Here is a 20,180-nt window from a genome sequence, read left to right as displayed (position 1 = left end):
TTGTTAAATCAGCCATATCATGTTTTTTCGTGTAACGTATGGAGCTGTTTTGACAGTTTGGAGAGGTTTCAGCTTTTCAACCTGATCTCCAGGCTAATTAGTGAGATTAAGACGAAACAACAAGATAATGAAGACTAAGAGAAAATAAAGCAATCCTTAATTTGTCGAAACGGGTGGTTGTCACAGGACCTCTCTCTTTCTCGTGATTTGTTGTTAGTTGGACTATTGCACCCTCTGTCCATTGCGACCACCCACTTCCACCTACAGAATTGCTCTGTTTTCACTGAATATTCTTTGTCTATTGGTTTCGTCTATCAATTTCAAAAATCAGCCTGCTGGGGTTAGTTTGCAACGCGCCCTTGTCATTCGGTGGCAATTCTCGGAAGGTGACAATACTTTTTACCGCCAATATTCTAAATGCACATGGGCACTGTCATTTAGTCACATCATTTCTTTCACTAACTGTAACCAAAAACATTGAAATCCCTACGGTTCGATTAGATTTTAACTAAGTCCCTCTTTTGTATTCATCAATCATGTTAGTAGACTTGTGGCGCGTGGAAAGAGAGAATTACATCAAGTGCAGTAGTTCTGACAAACGTTTCGCTCGTTTACTAGGCCATGTTTTTGTCTGTTTGTGTTCATCTGGGTCTCATGAGGCCTTCCCTCCAGTTCCATTGCGGCCTACTTACCGTTTTCCGGGAATATCCTCTAGCCGGCATTCGACGCCCGGTGCGCCAGTATCTACGCATCCAGTCGGTCATTACTGATTCGTTAAGCCAAACGCTCGGTCCGTACCGCGATGCCGAACGCTCGGTCTGTAGCCGTACCGTACCTTCTTTTACTCTCTGATCCGTAGACTGCGGTGCAGAACCGTCGCCACTCATCTTCCTTCCTCACCCTCTACCATTCTCCTACCAAACAACCACCTCTCAATACATCCCCTTCCTCCATTATCACGCGTGTAGAATAATGTAGAATGACCAGTTTTGATGAGGAGAGCGGTCGGATCCGGAACATCATTGCAAACTTGACGGATGTTGTATTGCACACTGTAATATTGTACAAAAATTTTAGCCTGATTGTCTTCTAACCGTCAGAATATTAGTCGAAAATAACTCGAACTTAACGCATTAATTTGCGTATCTCTTGGAGATTTTTCAAGCGTTGGTTACCATCAAAATCCGAAGTCCAGTCTTTATCGAAGCCGTTACCAACATCTTAATTTTTCGATTGAGGTTTACTTTTTTCGGTCCGTTCCAAGTTACATCTCCACAAACATGGAACTTGCGTAAAGCTGAGAGCTCAGAGGCTGGTTTTCTGAGTAAACTCGAATAAGTGAAGGTTACATTAGCCCCGAAAACTAAATTTCTTATGACTGTGAGGTTGATTTTTATCGATGGATTATGAACACGATCATCAGAATAATTGAACTGTTATCATATGTAAATATGTTAATGTATTTGAAATATTAGTCTGTGGGCTTTATCAAAGTATACCGCAGGGAAGATTTATTATATTCCGTGAGGTCCCGGTAAAACTGAATAACAGTCCTGAAACTAATTTTTCAGTGGCGTGGCGTGCCTTGCGATTTATCGACTGTTATGCCATTTAAACCTATGGAAAAGGATCGATAAACAGGGTGTTCGCAGCGAACACCTTAATAATCGATTCTTTACCACAGGTATAAGTGGCATAATAATCGATATATCGCAATTCACGCCGCGCCACTGTAATTTTTGTACTCGACGTTATCGACATTATATGTTGTTTCGGGGCACCCGAAGTACCTGATTTTATAGCGATCGTTTTAATTCGCTCAACTGCCCGAAAGGTCAATCGGGTGTCCAATTCCCTTTCTCCTTTCTCGTGTTGAAATTCGCCTCGTTTAATGCATGGCAACATCGCAGATTAATCGGTGCAATCGCGGATGGTCCGTAGTGGTGCCGCAGCGTGCGTTACGGGTGTAACTACTTTCCTTTTCGCAGCACCGCGGCCAACGCGGCGGCGCACGAACCAACAGAAAAGGTAGGACATGAAATTTCTGACTAAAATTTCAAATTGTTATGGTCATTTTATCACAAAATCTATTTCATGGAGTGTCACTGAAAGGAAATTTCACGAAAAAAACAATGAAACCACTCTTGGACTTTTTCGTCTCGTATTTTCGAAAATATAAGCTTTCAAAGTTTCCAAATTTTGTCCGACTTGTCTCTTGGATTCGGTCCAGTGTGCGGCGCGGCGACGCGAGGGCCGGCGGCTAGTTCCGGTGCAAGCCGAGTTAGCGCAGCAATCGCATATCCCAGATCCAGTGGTTTGCATATGATTAGCCGCCAGTATTCCTTCTGTACATCCTCCTCCGTTGCCAAGTCGGGCGAGGAACGTCGCAGAAGGACCGGTCAGCCTACGATTTCATCCGGCTGAAAATCAAGCTGCTTTTACCTCGAGATTCGTGACGGTGCCATTGTTGCAATATTTTATGAAAAATGTGGAATTTTTCGGCGTGACTTGGCGATGTTAGGTAAAATTAGAGGTTCCTTGTAGTTACATGCACGCTATCAATAAGGACTTTTTTGGAGGGATTCAGGGGGTCATAAGGAACCCAATGGGGGATTTTTGGCACAGTGAGCTACATTAATTTTTTCCGTTGTATCCGGCCGACTTTGTCGTATAACTCCTGGACTTATGGAAGTCAGGAAGAGGGAAATCAGAAGAAGAACAAATATATATAAGAAAACACGTACCTGACAAGAGGGAGAATAAAATAGAAACAAAGGAGCTAGGGAAACGCATACAGGGGGTACGTTACGCCCCCTGGCCGCTAAAAAGCCCAACCCCCGGAAGGTACCTCGCGCCCTCTAAAGCCCGCTTCGCGGGTCCCTGCGTGGATTAGGTTTTACACAAGCCGGCACATTTAGGAATTACCGCCGGTCAATAGCAAAAATCATGGAAATTGACCTCGTAGAACGGTTGAACAAATTGTTACGAAAAATGAAAATTTATTAGGTACGGGAACTTATAGTGACAATGAGCTCAAAAGATTTGCAATTCAGGAAAAAAAATAAGAATGAAATACTTTTTTAAATAAATGGTAATGAGTCAAACAGGAAAGTTTGAATTCCTAATAAAGACAAGGTACAACGGTGATGAAATTCGCCCTCCTACATTCCTCGCAGCTTTGGTTTCACCAATCATACTTCCGTATTATTGTTTAATTGTGGAATATCCTATGTGAAAAATTGTAAGAGCTTTTGTATGCATTGGCTCTTGAGTGAAATTGTTTATCGATCTAATTAGGCATTTCGCGAGGAAAAAAAACTTAGATTACCATGATTGAATTTCAGTCAATATAGAACACTCGAATTTTCGGTAAAAGTAACCGAAGCTTTTAGTCCTTGGGCCAGAAATTCAATTCAAGTTACCGAAAGTCTTTCGTGGAGAATACAAATCTTAGTCCGGCTAACAAAAACTTCGGTTTCCATGACTAAAGGTTTTAATTCGTCGCGTGGCTGACATAGGGGCGTAACTACACATTAAGATGAACCCAGAAAAGCATTAAATTGTACAGAGGACAGGGTTCATTGTTGGTTGTAGTCACGCCCTTATGTTAGGTAGGCAATGAATTGTCTGAACTGAAATTTTAAGTAAACCAAGATTTCTTAATATTGGATGAAACTTTTCCTGTTGACAGAAATTGGGTTAAGAATTAACATGAGTATTTACGAGTTGAAACATCATAAAACCGGGAACGGCTACAATAATTCAGCCACTCAGCAGAAAAGTGAAACGGAGGTCTTAAATGGATAGATCACTTTTTTCGAAACGGCGTCCAATTTGTCTGTATGTGGCACGCTCCACTCAATTCGCGTCGAGTCTAGAAATGTGTATTTTAGGCAAAGCCACTGCTTCCGAGTTCTGAAAATCGATGATGATCGGCCATCAGTCACGAGAGCTAATTACCTCGACAGATGAAAGTCAAATAATTTGGAAGACTGAACGAAAAGGGCCAGATTTGGCGACCGGTCGCGGATATTTCGGGAATTCGGATGCTCAAAATCCGAAAAAGGGAACTGGGTCACTCGGACGCCTTCTGGGCCGGCTCCTCCGCTTTTGGGTCCACGACCGACGAGGCTTTGTTGTTGTTTTTACTCGCGGCTATTACGTCACCGGCCCGAGATCTATGCCCGTGCTGCGCCGCCTGAAAGTGGTTCCTGAATTTGGATAACCTAGTGGAAATGACGGCAGCCTAGAAAGTGAAAAAAGCTCAACAATGCCCATTCATGCCAAGTTTCTGCTTTTGTACATACTGATATAAATTTGGCTGGCTAAGCTGTGTAGAACATGGTAATTGATTAAACAATTTTAAAATTGTTTAAATTTTTTTCAATTTTTCCAAATTAAAATATTATTATATATATTATTATTGTAAGTTTCAAATTTTTAAAATATTAAAATTTTTAATTGATTAAAAATTAACCATTTCTTATCTACATATAGCTTGAAATATTACTTGTTTATTTTATTTTTGGCTGGTAGCTCGATTACCATGCTTCCGCTTTTAGTGGTCATTTCTGTCAGGACACAATTTTTTAATCTCGATGATTTTTTCTGACCCCAATCTCCTCCTCTCACCCCAACCCCCTCTTCCCCGGAAAATGTGGAGCCAAAGCGAATGATCATTGTAGAAAATTAAAAATGCCGCGAGTAGGATAAATCATGATAGGAAACTGACGTTCAATAAATTTTGAGTTCGAGAACCGCGCCATCAAGATAATTTTAAAACTTCCTAGCTGTTTGGCGGAATAATAATTTTTAACGATCGGCCAAAGGGAGGGAGGAGGGGTGCACGAAATTTCAAATCTATTAATTTATCATTTCTCCTGCGAGCAAGTCCTTGTAAAATTAGTAATATATTAAATATATAGATAACTGGAATCAGTGATGGTAAGAAAATTAAAATTGAAGCCTTAAAATTTTTCAACACGCACCATGAAAAATGACATAACACTTTTAGAAAATTCACACCGAAAAAAGTATCTTAATCCGAACCTGGCACTAGATATGAGAGTAGTACTAGCCAGAGGTACGGCTGATCCAACCGCACTTTAGGCAGACTCAATTGCCGTACTTCTAACTGGTGCAACTACTCTCATACCTAGTACCAAAATTAGTGAGTAGTATTGTTGGAATTGTGATACTTACTTTCCGTGGCGTTCTCCTCTAAGTGGTGTTTTTGACTTGCTGCATCCTTTTGTCACTGCATTGCATGCATCGCCTCACATGAGCTGTGCGCCCTTCGTCAAGGATGCTCCTCATCAAACAGTGTCGTTGAGGACATGAATATCTACATTTTGCTTTGTAGGAACATAACAAATTATTCATCTACGCCAGTTGTTGCTACTCTCTCCCGATAATGTACATATACATGAGTTTGCATAGTCATTTTACGTACTTAACCCTTTGCTACCTTACAAATAAATTGCAAATTAAATGAGAACTATTGCTTTAAGGTATGTTGTGTTTCGTTTTTTCCCCGATGTGTGATCATCTTGTAAGAAACCTTCGTCACTCAAGTAAAATAATTTTCTAAACCTATATTTCAGATGAGAACATATCTTTTTTCCCCCTTATTATGCTCATATTCTATTTTTGCATTTACTTGCCACACTGGAAAAAAACACCTTGGATCTAGATTCCAGACTCTTAAAAACATCGACAAGAAAAAATACTCTTGATTCAATCAGATTTAAGCTTAAATCAAGAACCAACCCTCTTAATTTGAGCCGATTTCCTTTTGATTTAAGCTTAAATCTGATTGAATCAAGAGTCCATTTTCTTGTCAATGTTTTCAAGAGTCTGGACTCTAGATCCAATGTGTTTTTTTTCCAGTGCAGGAGGGAAAACTTATAAAAGCTCAACAATTTAAAGTCAAAATTTTAATAAACGCTCATTTATCTCTCTGTTACCTATCATTTCTCAGGACCGATATTTGTTTACAGTAGAGTGTTAACCTCATAAAAATGCCTGTAACCATGTGACGAGCGGTCGTTTGAAATTGGCATGATCGCGGACAAACTTGCCATTAGACTCAGAATACGGAGCAAAGAAAGTGATGTGATGAGCTGGTTGTCAGCGCTGCAGGAGAGATCAACCTCCTCGGGTTCTACTCTGATTATTAAATTAGCTCGCGGCTGATTTTAGTAGGCTAGGTCTCTCATTGTTCTGTCATGTCAGGCTCGAGGACGGACATCTTATTTTGGGTCGGAGAAAGGGGGACTCAGATTCATCAGTTTCGAACACTTTTTCACTTGTCCTCGGAAGTCCTAGGCCTCCGGCAACTCCTAGCTTTCAACCTCCTTTGTTTTGACGGAAGAAGCGCTTTTTAATGTTTTGAATACACTTAAAACCCGAATCGAATATCAAATCGCACTGGAAAAAAAAAAAAAAACGCATTGGATCTAGAGTCCAGACTCTCGAAAACATTGACAAGAAAAAATACTCTTGATTCAATCGGATTTTTGCTTGAATCAAAACGAAATCCGCCTAAATTAAGAGGCTTGGTTCTTGATTTAAGCTAGATTCTGATTGAATCATGAGTACTTTTTCCTGTCGATATTTTTAAGAGCCTGGACTCTAGATCCAATGTGGTTTTTTTCCAGTGAAAGGCATGGCATGCTTTGCGATGTATCGATTGATCAGCCATTTAAACCCATAGAAAAAGATCGATAGACAAGGAGTCTGCAACGAACATCTCAACAATCGATTCCTTATCACAGCTTCAAATGGGGAAATATCGATAATGGACCATTCACGCATCGCCACTGAACTCTTTGACGTTTAATGCTTCAGTGGGAGGTAAAAAAAAATCAAACGTTACATGTGTTTTTTTTTTTGTTTTGTTTTGATTTGTTTTGCACAATTTGCTAATCGAACTTATGTTTCTCTCTGTTTTAGGTAAGCAAACTTTCTAAAGTCACAATATTCAACTACAATATGGGTGGAAAAACTGTAGATATGAACGAAGGAAAGTGGTCCGTGCCAAAAGCTCGTGCCAAGATTACGCTCTGACTAAGGTGAGTCCGGTAGTATTTTTTGGGGTCTCGTTTGATATTTACGTGATTAACTCACTGCAATTGCATCACGATCTGGATTATCCTTTCATTTTTAAATGTCAATTCCCCTCTAAAACTTTGTGGGTACTTAAACCAAGAGGGAGGGAAAAAATTGGGGAGGCACTAATGACTCAAAATAGCGGAATTTTGTCGGGAAACCATTCGCGAGCAAAGAAAAGAACATTCAAAAAATGTCTTCTCATTATAAATTCATTTCAGTGGCGTGGCGTGCTTTGCGATGTATCGATTGATCTGCCATTTAAACCTATGAAAAAGGATCGATAATTGGGGTGTTCACAACGAACACCTGAATAATCGATTCTGTACCATAGCTTCAAATTGGGACTCATCGATAATCGATCATTCACGGTTCGCCACCGCTTCATTTTCTTGTCGCCCGCCTCAACTTTCTCAGCTGCTCAGCTCTCTTCCGTGATATATGCTCTGTCAAGCAGACCAAATATGCGGTTCGCGCGAATATGTCAAAACTAACGGAGGCAGGCTAGTTGTCATCTCCTTCCATCATATCCCGATTATTATTGCTGAAAACTAACTTCAATATTAACTTTATAACGCTTGCTTATAATGATCGGATTTATGATCACCCGAGTTGGCAACCGGAGGTGGTCATTCGTACCGGATTCGCGCTCAGCGTGGCAGGGGTCAAAATGGCACGGTTCCTTGATGTTTTCTATCAGCAATGGGTGACTGAATGACTGATTGGCTGGGTTGACTCCTTTATATCCGCACAGATATCTCTCTCGGAGAAATTATAGGAAGTGGTGTTCGGTTTTGGATTTGCAGTTATTTTGCGAGTTTGGCTCAATTCACCTCTTGACCATGGGTCAGATTTAACACTCCAATTCTTAGACTAAGACCGTTCGCGGCTCAGGTTACCCGCGGTTTTCGAATAACCGCGGTGCCACGGTTTCAGTAATCGCGGATAACAGAGGTCCTACCGTACTTAGAAAGGACAATATTCTCCCCACTTGTTGATAAACATGCAATACTTCTTCAACACTTTTCCATACCTCTCTATTTATCTTTGTTTCTATCCCTGATTTTCGGCTCCAATTATTACAATACACTGGCTCAGACACCTACATACCTGCAACCGTTTGGACTAACAATAAGCTGAAATTAGGTCTTTGTACGGAACTTTCAAACTTTGTCTCGCGTGGGTGTAAATCTTCTTTCGAAACTGTATGAGTTGAGCAGGCTTAAAACTGGATCTGTTAATTAATTCCGAAACTGATTGATTTTTGAACTCATTAGATAAGGCTCCAGAATATCTTGAATATCCGATTATCATTATAAACGGGTGGGCGATGAGCGATCGAGAACGCAATGCGCCTTCCCGTTCAAAAAATGTTCACAAGAACTTGTTTGTGATCGACACCGCGAATGAGAATGACATAGTTACAAGTTGGAGGAAAAGAAACCCCAAAAAACTTACGGACTATTTGCATATCGACGGTGAAACTACCAAACCACGCATCTCGTTTGCGGTGTTTAAAAAGCTCCGCTCATGTTTTATTTTTTGAAAGGAGAACAAAGCAATATTCATTCCTTGAAATTTTCTAACGGTTTGCTTCGTATGATAGAGAAGAAATACCACGGAATGTTTTAAGAATTGACATTGCGTAGTTTTCCAGTTAAAAAGTAATAAGTATGACGCGAAGTCTGCAACTTTGCAAACCGAGATAAGTGGTTTTTGTGTTTCACTATCAATATGTCCCATTAAGTCAATGCACGCAGTATCAAATACACCCACAAACGCGCCGTCAGAGGTCTTTTATCGTGAACGGTTTGATTGAAACCCCGAGTAGGTTGACTTGTTTGCTTCTCTCTTTGGTTTGCATAAATTGATCAGCCCCTGTGTGGCAAGTTCAGCCCCTTAATTAGTACAAACTGATTGCGGTAGACGCACGAGTCATAAGACAGTAAGATGGAATTCTTTAGCCAACGTGCGTTAAAAATCCAGAAAACTGGAAATCTGAAAACAGAGGGAATAAGCTCATGTGAGCACAATTTTCCATCGAAGAGATACGTTGTGTGGTGCATCACTATTTAGGACCATTCATAAAGGCAGCAGCAGACGCGTTATCAGACAGCGGATCTCTCTTTGGCTAAAAAATTCCAACTTACTTTCATTAGTAGGTATAGGTATGTATACATATAAGCCGCTTTTACGGCGCGCTAGGGCGTTCTGCGACGCCTACCCGCCACAGGAACTGTCATGGTAGAGATCTTCCGGAAGCTGGCATCTGGAGGAGTAGGTATAACTTACGCAATATTTCATCTCAACCAGAAACATTCAAGATTTTTCTAACATCCGGTAGCCCGCGAGAATTTTTCAGAACTTGCAAGCGCAATCTCTTATTCCTTACGGTGAGTGAGTCTTATTGGCATGTGTAACAGTGTTGTGAGCTGTGACCCAAAGAGCACACAAGAATAACCGAGGAGAACAGGGCGTGATTAAGGGACCCAGAGGGAGTCTAGACGGGGACGAGTCGACCAAGTCGTGACAATATTTGCACTAAACTCTAACCTATTTACCAATAGAGCATGCAGCATCCTCTGAGCTGAGCAACGATAAGCATCTACGGGATCTTTGGTAACCACGCCGGCGCCGTCGTCGTCTCCACACGCCACTAAATACCACGCTTTTGTCCCTCTTTTTCCACCTTTGTCGATCTCGACGGAGAACTCTTTAGTTTTCCTCTACTCAAAATTTAAACCTAAATAATATGAATAAAGAAAAATCGGTCATTCATAAATTATTGAGCTTGCTTTGGTACCACACGTAAGCCCTCAATCTACTCATATAACTTTTTCAAGTATAATTAACAAATTTTAAATTACATCTATTGTAGATTATGAGCCATGCCGTTAGAAGGGAGAAAATACTGGGCGAAAAAGACCCTGGATCTGGAGTCCAGACTCTTAAAAAAATTTGCAAGAAAAAAACTATTGATTTATTCGGATTTTTGCTGAAATCTTAAATAAAAGCCTCTTAGTTTAAGCGGATTTCCTCTCGATTCACTAAAAAATCCAATTGAATCAAGAGTGTTTTTTCATGTCAAAATTGTTGAGAGTTTGGACTCAGGATGACCTCTTTTCCCAAAGAAAAAGGTTTGAAGCTTTAGTCATGCATAGTCCTCAAACGCTACGGACAAATTTCAACGCCTTTTTTCACGTTCAAAATATTTGTTCTTGACTTAATTTTTATCAAAAGAAAATTTACGAATTGAAAACTACTCCCAACTCTTTATTTCCAAGTGGGGAATTAGTGCGTTCCTGTTAGATTCCAATTATTCAGACACGTTCAATCATTTGGTTTGGCAACTTTGGTAAGCTCGTTTACACGGGACGAAGAAGTGAGTTTGCGAAGTGCTTGAAATTAACAGGCACAAAACCGCCAGTTGCACGTGCGCCTGGAAGCAAACTTGCCATTAAGTGCAAATTACTCCGCTAATCTCACTTCTCTGGCTCTCGAGACGGTGCAAATCGGCAGAATCTCGGCAACAACACTGGGTTTATGCCGTTGTTTAAAGAACCAGAACCTGGTATCTAGTCTCGTCGATCTACCGAGGGGACTCCTTTTGTCGCTTGTCCAATCTACTTACCTCCTAAAATTTCGGATGACTCTTTCAAGTCGAGGCGCTTGGAACCTACTTTCCCGGTGAAGCGTAGGGACGTGGTATGAATTTGCTCATATATACCGGCGGTGACAATGGTTTCGGTTAATCTGTGAGCTTTTTGTCAGAATAAACAAGAGTTTATGGTACTTTTTTTTATTTTCGCTACAGGTTTTATGTCAGCAATGATTTTCTGAGAAACCATTGTCAGTGTGAATCACGATGGATCTGAAATGAATGTCTGACTTATGCATGGATCATTTTCTTAATCAAAAGAAAATCTAACAACAAAGTTCCTCGTGGTATTTTGACACATTTTCTGTCGGAAAAATAGGTCAGCTAAAGGATCACGTCGTTTTGACTGATGAAGTTTACGAAGAAAACCTGATGAATGGAAGATTTGTAAAATGTACGTCCAATACAAACATAGATGTTACTTCGCAAAGAACGTTGCTACTTGTTACAACTATTGGCCCGAGGTCAGTACGAAGGGACAAACACAGAGCTGGCTGCCTCTTATCATTCGAAAATTACTAAATGCATTTCAAGCTGTAATTTTTGACTACCATCCGCTGAGACACAGATAAATTTTATCTACTTTGATAGGTACGCGCCCAGGTTGGTGATAACAAAATAGACCAACTCAGACCGTACACTGAAAAAAAGTGAAGTTACGTCAACATTCTGGATGTGCGAGAAAAAGTGTGCGAGATCTTACGAAATGCTGAATTGCTACTTCAGCAATGTCAATATGTAAAGGTAATTGCCATAGCGGGTAATTTTGCATTGTGTGAGTTCTCGCACACTTTTTTGACATCTAGAATGTTAAATCAACTTCACTTTTTTTTCGGTGTAGTTATATTGGAAGAAAAATGAAAAGGACAAGATATCGATATTTGTACCATCAAGACACACATGCTGCAGCTAGTACAATAATATTGACAGAATCTCATTTTAAAAAACCAAAAACAATTGCAATAACCGAAGCACAAATTGGAGTACATTTTGCAATAAGGAACCATTTATGGCCCTGCCATAACAATCACCTTTCTGCACAGGGAAACCAATGACACATATGCTGTTTCTAAAATGAGCCAGAAATAGTGGTTCCTTATTACAAAATGCGTGTCCAATTCCAGGACAAACGATTAACAGTTTTCCATAGGGATTCTTTTTTGTGATCTTTTGTTAGAATACGAGATCCCACATCACATGAACTATTCAAGCCTTTACGTAGCATCACGATGGGGCGCACAATACTCTCGTATTCAGCTCGCCATAAAAGCACCGGAGTATCGAAAAGGCTATGAGTTCCTGTTGCGCAGCCTTTCAAGGTTGCGTCATTACTCTCTCGCGACGATGACATGGTTTTGTCCCCCGCCCCGTTCTTGTAGCGGCAGTGTATCCCGAGCAAACCCGGGTTTCCATCGCAAGGTCGCATATGGTGCTTTTCTGTCGCGACGAGTCCAAAAGCCCAAAGGCGACGCTCGTGCGTGCAGGGGCCTCTCATGTTGCAGCGCAGTTGTCAAACTTTGCAACAAGCACGTTCATCCCGTATACCGTTGTCGTGAAACTGAGAAAAACATTTGTTTTTCAAATTTTCTGGTTCAATTCGCCCAAAAGAGAATTTGAATGCAAAATTTTTATTGCTCCATCGGAGAAAACTTAAAAAACTGATTTCGCAGTGTTTCTCGTGATTTTTTATCTAGCACAGGAAGTTTATAAAATTAGAGTCAAAAATCAGGAAATGGGTACTGCCTACGTCCAGTGACGTCACTTGGTGGCATTTTCCATTTAAACACAATTATTTGAACAGATTAGATAATTTTGTCATATTCTATCCAATAATTGTTGGTTATACGAACAAAGGTGTTCAGTACACTCCGTAGTCCACTTAAACACAAAATTCATCAAATTTCAGACACCTGCAAATTTTCCATTGCAGGTCGGAATCGGTTCTCCACGAATGCTGCCGTGAGACCGTGAGAGCTTAAAGTTGCGCTAGGTACCAACTTCATCGTGCCGCACTCACCCGCAAAATCATTTTTTCTTTAAAATTCTATCTTTTTTCCATCATTTTTACGTATTCGTTAGGAAATAAAGTATCCTCGGAGGATGGCAACAATGCCAAAAAGTGCAAGGCGCGATTTATGGGAGACACTGGTGGAGTGATGCGCGTGCTTATTAGTTTGCATGTTCGATTTTGTGAGAACTTGTTGCAATCTCCAACACTATTATGCTACTCGCCACTTTTACTACTTCTACGTGTATTGTAATGAAGAGGTGGTGCCTGCCTGAGAATTTTACTCATTGGTTAAAATTCAATGACATGTTGCTCTTGTTAATAATCGCATGTCGTCATGTGAAAAAGGGTAAGGAAGCCCAACTTAACCAATTTGTAATCATTTAAACATTTTTAATCAATTGTAATTTAATTATTAATCAAATTTTTTTTTTTCAATTTGTAATCAAGCGTACAGTTTTTGAGTTCCTTCCAATAGTATATTTTCCTTGGAATTTTTAAATAAATACAGTGCATTTGTACTTATACCGTGGCACAACATTTTAGAATGTCGTAATTGATTAATGATGGCAATTTTACTGATTGAATGGACCATCTTGTTTCTTCTACAGTCGAGGGAATAAGTCGTCTAATTCTGCATGTTAAGTAAAATAATAAATTCGAGAACTTTACTCCGAGTTCCTCCTTAATTTTATTATAATAAAAAATATAAATGAACTTTCTTTTTCTCACGGTGCAAGGAGTAAGTATCTTTTCTTACGGTGAGTGTAATTTCTTTACGATGCGCCGAATCTTAAGTGCCGAAGAGTGACTGCACCATTTCCGGTTATCGGCGCGTGCATACCAATTGAATCGTCAATAAAAATTAATTTATTCCTCGTATTGTGCAATGAAGTGAACTTTCACTGCGGTCGGTCCAACGTAGATATTCGCTGACCACAATTTGCGCGTGTCATTTTTAGTGGAACCTTTGAAGAGAGTATATTCAGGCCGTTTTTGGTCAATAACCTTCGCATGCTCTGTCGCAACGTAGGGCCATTGTTTAAAGTGACCAACTGTCAAACGCCGTGCACCGCACTTGTCCACGCGTGGAGTGACCGACTTTTTTCCATAAAAACGAGCAGAATGTGGGATATTAAAGGACTCGGGGAATAAAAACGGCAAATCAGACTTCAAAGGCGTCACATCAGTGGCCGGATTAGCAACGGATGCTGAAGAAGAACGCCGTATGAACCTTCAGGCGTTGCCAAATTTCCTTTGATATAACGCGAATTTCCTGGTAAATGTATGAATATTTTCTTCCCAAGTTTTCAGATACTTTAGTTGGCAATTTCACCTGAAGATTCTGAAAATTTAAAGGAAAAATATTTACAACTTTCCCAAAAAATAAATCGAAATAATTTTATCGAAGGAAATTTGGCAACTCTCAAATGTTCATACGGTGTTCTTCCTTAGCACGGCAGTATTGCAGTAACGTATAAAATATTACCTTCAAAACACCGATGTCGGCCTCAATCATGAAGTTAGATCAGTGTGATCGTCACACAAAAATGTATCACTGCTAGTATTACTGTTTGGAATAATTAAAAAATGAATATTATTTGCGTTAGGTTTGCCGTAAATATATTACCTAACTTTGCGTTTTATTTCTACGTTAGGAAACATTTTTGGAAATTAGAATCATAGGCACATATTTCGAGGCTGTTACTAAAATTGCAGTCTGTGGTAGCTTCCTTGTGCAGAAGTTTTAGGACCTTGTTGTGTTCGATTTGGAACTCTCCCAATGAAATGTAATATCACGAAAAAAGTGATGAGCGAGGCGCCATTCAAGTTTCGTTTTAATCGGTAGACCAGAATGAGATTCAACGATCCGAAAACTTTTACAATCATACCGAGCGAAGTCAAAAGGCCGCGCGATTAAATCGGATGGGAAAGTAAGTCAAGGACGAAGCGAGTGCCTTTTCGGCGCCAAAAGTGCACTTTCCGTGACCTTATTTCAAATGCAAGGCAAATCAATACTTCAGCAAGTAGGTAAAAGCAGTGATCTTGTTTACTTATACAGCCCCATCCCCCCCACCGTTAGAAGTCCACAATTTTTTATTTCAATCCTAGCAAAGGGGGCGGGGACGTAATTGCAGACCCCATACTGCGGCTTGTTTTCGAACTTGTGTAACAGGAACGATCGTAATCAGTGGAAATTTGCCAGTTTTGAAGCACGCCCTCTAAATTAAACGGAGCTTTTTCCTATTAGAGAGGCCCAGATGAAATGAACACCAATATTTCTTAGCTATATATTCTGGGAGTAAAGGAAGTTCTTAACTTCAAGCGATTTGTAAATATAAATATACGTACACAGTTCAACCGAGACAAACGATTACTCATTAGGTCAATACATTTTAGAACGTCGCAGGAAAATGCACTTAAGAGACAAAGAAAAGCGTGAATGAAACTTCCGGCTCTTCTTTTAGCGGTGTGATGAAGAGAGCGATTCATTTTCATTTTGCAAACATTCATCTCGTTTTGCAGCGCAAAATAGCGCACGAATCGCGAGGAGCTATGGGATCGTAGATAAAGGTGACATACAGAGTCTTTCATGTGACAGTTTCAAGGTCTTTTCTCCTCTGAGCTTTCATAAAAGCGGGAGGCAAGGCGTTGCGGCAAGTTATTGCTCATGATGCAGAAAAATGCAACCATAACTTCACCCTCTGTTACTACAGTTTATCTTCTGATTTACGTAACTAGATGCTCTTTATATTTGATTTTCTGTTACAATGAGACAATTATTATTAGGGAACAACAGGGACTGCCTAAATATTGATGGTCATTGTTAGAAAATGCGTTTTACCGATTTTGATGTTGTGAGTTTCCGATCCGCTCTTGTGTTTTATACCCATTTGAAAGAAAACTAAAAACCTGTTTTTCTCGAAAATTTCTGTGATTTTCGTTCATCGACAAATATTCACAGAAACTTTCAAGGAGATTTTCATTGTAAATCCTATTTTTTATGTACACAAAAATAAAAGAACGAAGAATCGGAGATTTTTAAAAATGAAGGTACGCAATTTTCAGCTTCAGCCATCGATAAACTTCCCTAAACTTTCAGAGCTTGTATCACTTTTTACCACGGTGGAAATGATACAAATGCTTTGCTCTAAACAACTTTTTCTGAACTTCAGTTGCACCGTAATCAATGTCAGACTATCTGAGGCCACTCACGGCAAGTTAGGAAGTTTTAAAGTTTGAAATGAGGATTGTAAGTTTAGAGCAATCGCATAACGGTTTCCCAGATATTTTAATGATGTGATTATGGAATTCTATTTTTTGTTTTCATCATTGAATTTTATTTCCTAGATGTTGCATATCCCGCTACCGCTCATTTTTTTCCATTAAGGAACGGTTTTGGTCTAAAATCCATCGCTAGTAAATACATTTATGGAAAATACCGCTGTATCTACTACGGTACATAAACGCCAAAATCTTAATTCCACAAATTATATCGGTGAACTCAGTACATTATTTTCTCAGTCTGAGATCTCAAGTATCTTTCCGTTGAGGTATTGCTTAATGAAATGGCTTTGTTGCATTTTCATTTGACTCAGCTTCAACTCACATAACGGGTTGTAGGTCACTGTCCTGGAAATGAACTCCCACGCAGGTCATCCGAGTCGCATGATTGGTGGAAGCCTGATAACTTTTTGCAAGCATCCTTGCCTTCGGAGATAAACACTGCAACCGCATAAGCAGCACGAAATGCATCGAGCACCTCGCACAAGTAATGAGCTTATCCCGTAGTTGTAAAATTTAATGAAAAGAAAAGTACTTTCCACTGATCCTGCAATACAATTTTTTTAGCTGGAGACAGTTCACGGAACGGAGGAGACACTGTTTATTAGGGCTTTTTGTTGAAAAGCGTGTGTCTGTTTTTTCTCTCTTTTTTTTCGAATAGTCGCATAACACTTCCCTGTGCTCTCCTTTTCTTCCACACACGAATAATGGCAACATCACCCGCTTACCTCTTACAAGAATTATATAATAATTGATCAACTGCAAGCGTATATGTATACCCGTACTTTTTGTCAGAACCTCCCATCTTCCAAACTTTTGTATAAAGTTATTCGCCTAAGATGCTGAATGTCTTTAAATAAATTAACTAACTAACTGACTAGAAATGCGTTTGATTCAGCTTGGAAATTGCGTAGTTTTCTAGATTCTCCACTTGCTTGGAATCGAGTGCCATCAAATCCCGCATTGAGATATCTGTTACTAAAGACTTCAATTTTGGTTTTAAAGAAGAAAAAAATGAAGTACACCTTTCTGGAGTTTGGTCGTGATTTAGTCTTTTGATTACATTACGCCCGTTCGTTCGGAACTTGCAAGATCTCGGCATTCTATTTTTTTAGGACAAGCTCGGCATGCGAGGATTCTTAAAAGGAATGTGCAACGGTTTTAAGCAAATTTTAATTAATTAACGTTATGATATATTAATGAATTAATACTACAAAATTAACTTCAAACATTTCTATAGGGCAGCATCGTACGTGGCCAGGAGCAAATACATGTAGAATCGTCCGAGATCATTCAGTTTACGGGGGGGGGGGGGGGGGGGGCATTAAAAAAAGCATAAACTGGTTTTATCTCCCCTTTTTTGCAAGCAGACTAGCATCAAAGCGAAGTTTTAAGCCAGCTCTCATCGGCAAAGAACTGGGTCCGGAATTCGAACAAAAATGTCTAAGTGAGGGAACCCCTACTAAACATCTGAGAAACGGTGCACCGATGAAAACGCGCTAATCGGATCGGCTTGTCGTAGTGCAGGGATCATGAGAATTGGAGGCACGTAGAGTCGTAAAATGATGAGAAATAGCGCATGCGGTAGCGAAACTGCCTGTATGAAATATGATATGAGGCTTGCAAATGCAGCGCTCTAACGTGAGAGATGGAAACGCTCTTCAAACTAATTGTTTTAACAATAGGAGATCAGGAAACCTACTAAAAGTTGGAGGAATAACCAGAATACATTCGTGAGCAGTATAACATTGTCATAAATATTTTGTCAACGGTATAATATATTATAGGGGCCGTCCACAAATTACGAAAGGCATTTTTTTAAAAAAAATATCCACTATACTTTGGGCACTTGTTCTTGCCTCCAGAACTTTTATAAAGTGCCCAAATCGGAAAAAATCGTAGCATAGAGAAACGAGGTCGACGTGGAGACCCATATTCGAGGTTCAAATAATTATTTACAGCGTATAAGTACATCTTTAGTTTAAGTAATCAAAAAGTATCACCATATTATGTGGATTTTTTCTGAAATATATATGTTTTATCCTATGAGTGGTGTGCATGTTTGAACGCTTATGAAGAGTTGATAAACAGGATTTACCCACTTTGGAAGGGATAGGGATTCACTTTCAATGACAAAATTTAATAAAAAAAATAACAAATCTTTTTGATTTTTTCGGCAACTTCCAAGACCAATCTAATAGAAACTCCTCCATTCTCGACCCAGTCCATCCCAACTGACATGAACATAAAGACTTAACTAAAAAATTCTCATGATGTTGCTAATTTCGTCCAATTTATATTGGCAAATATTGTTATAAAATTAAGTACTATTATCGAAAGCACCCTATGATTTTCATTAAGAGCGACTGACGAAGTGCCCAGTGTTTCCGCGTCTATCGGTTTCCGGCAGCCGCTGCGCTGTAACACCTTCAGAACAATCGTGCGTCGATTTGCGAATACAATCAATCGCAGCCTCTTACGCGAATACAATCGCAATAGCCGGGGTCAAGTGACCCGCTCTCGCCAATCACGCCTCTAAGATAAACCGTACCTACAATCTCCCGCGAGGAAAGGAAAAAAACGATGGATCGACTCAGTAGAAGTAAGGTTAATCACGACAGGGATTTCAGATCCCCGAACCGCAAACCAGGTTACTCCCGCGTCGTTAAGATGTGCTTCACCAGTTTCCGCGTCGAATTGTAATCTCTGTAAACGCGGGTTTGTGGTCGCGCGTGTGCGATTCTACCGATCGGAGAAGCGCACAAGAATGGATCTTATTCGATAGTGGTTCGATGTATCGTTTGGCTCAAAACAAAAGAGCATAACCTCAAACAAAAATTTTAGGATTTAAGTTAAAACAGCTGAAAAAGAGCGAATTTGAAAATTCATCACAAAAATTCGTTTCTTTAGATTACACGGAAAAAAAGAGTTTAGGATGGGGCCCTAACTAGAGGTAGGGCAGTGAGAGGTAGCTCACGTCCCTACAGATTACAGGCACGACACCTCCATGAGCTAGTTGCGAACGCTGCCACCGACTGGGTTTTGAGGTTTTAGTTACTGCGCATGCGCGCGCATGCGCAGGAGTAGCGAATAACGTCATTTCTCGCTGAACGCCAGTTGAGGACTGATGCCCGTATGATCAGGTGTCATTGATATGCCGAGAGGGGGAATTGCACTCAAGAGGCGTAAATTCGCCGCCTCGAGTATCGAGGCCTCGTAGCCTGGTGGTACCGCGCTGGTCTACCATCTCTGCGATGCGGGTTCGAATCCATGCGAGAGCACGGATTTTTTACGCTCGGCGTCGATATGAAGGTAGGGCTGGACCCTACCTTCAGCTTGGGCCTGACCCTCCGAGGTTTAGGTGAAGCAATTTCACCTACCCGGGTTTGGGGCCAGGCCCTGCGCCGCAGTACCCGATCCTCCACCCGTTTTTTCCGTGTACTCGATTGACTTTTGAGGCTATGTTTACATTTTCAACCAATCGATATCGATACCTGTTTGATGTATCGAATACGATCCATTGTCTTTAAGCTCAGCTTCCAATTTGCGCCAAACTGCATTTCTGAAGCACAGCTTTGTGGTTGCTGATAAGTGCCGTTGCAATCCCAGGCTCGACCACTAGTACAGATGAGTCCATGAAATGAAGCCGAGAGGGGAGCAAAAATAGCTTCATTAAACTTTGAGAGACCTGCCAATTTGGGACTGGCGTTCGATAAGATTGATCCATTCGAAGTTAACAGAATCATTTCGCTCTGCAATGAGAAAAATATGTGTGTTCTTGTGTTACAATTACTTCTAATTAATATAGGAGGTGAAATAAAAACCAAATTTTGTGTTGATTTTGGTACATTTCGCTGTGAATTTGGCGCAGATAACAATGGAGAAACCGGAAAACCCTAAAGCCGACCGAAGGTTTAGGTCATTTTTTGTTTTACTTTCCTTATCAACACACAATTTCGATTACTGTTTTTCAGTGTGCAGCGAAACTACTGGTGCCTCGAATGACCTATTGACTATATACTGTCATTGAAGAAAGTGATTAAAGTATAAATGAAAAGCAACAGTAAAGTGACGTAAAAAAAAAACAACAAGTAGGCACCAACGTGTAACACATAGAGC

The 20,180-nt window shown here is 40.2% G+C and overlaps 1 protein-coding gene across 7 annotated transcripts in view; it reads left to right on the top strand.

Moving 5' to 3' along the window:
• The window catches only part of DAAM (disheveled-associated activator of morphogenesis-like protein), a 192,260-nt gene that overhangs the window by 113,249 nt on the left and 58,831 nt on the right, over nt 1-20,180 (top strand). Inside the window, exon 1 of one of the 7 annotated variants that reach the window (XM_072298364.1) lies at nt 7,055-7,073. The exons of the other annotated variants lie outside the window; for them this stretch is intronic. The gene's annotated coding sequence lies outside the window, so the exon portion shown is untranslated. Of the gene's footprint in view, nt 1-7,054; nt 7,074-20,180 lie in introns of those variants that run through there. 7 annotated transcript variants of the gene reach the window in all.

Source organism: Bemisia tabaci, chromosome 3, assembly GCF_918797505.1.
Source record: "Bemisia tabaci chromosome 3, PGI_BMITA_v3".
In the NCBI taxonomy this organism is placed as follows: domain Eukaryota; kingdom Metazoa; phylum Arthropoda; class Insecta; order Hemiptera; family Aleyrodidae; genus Bemisia; species Bemisia tabaci.
The sequence above is the reverse complement of the archived record's forward strand: the minus strand, read 5'-3'. Positions and strand labels throughout refer to the sequence as shown.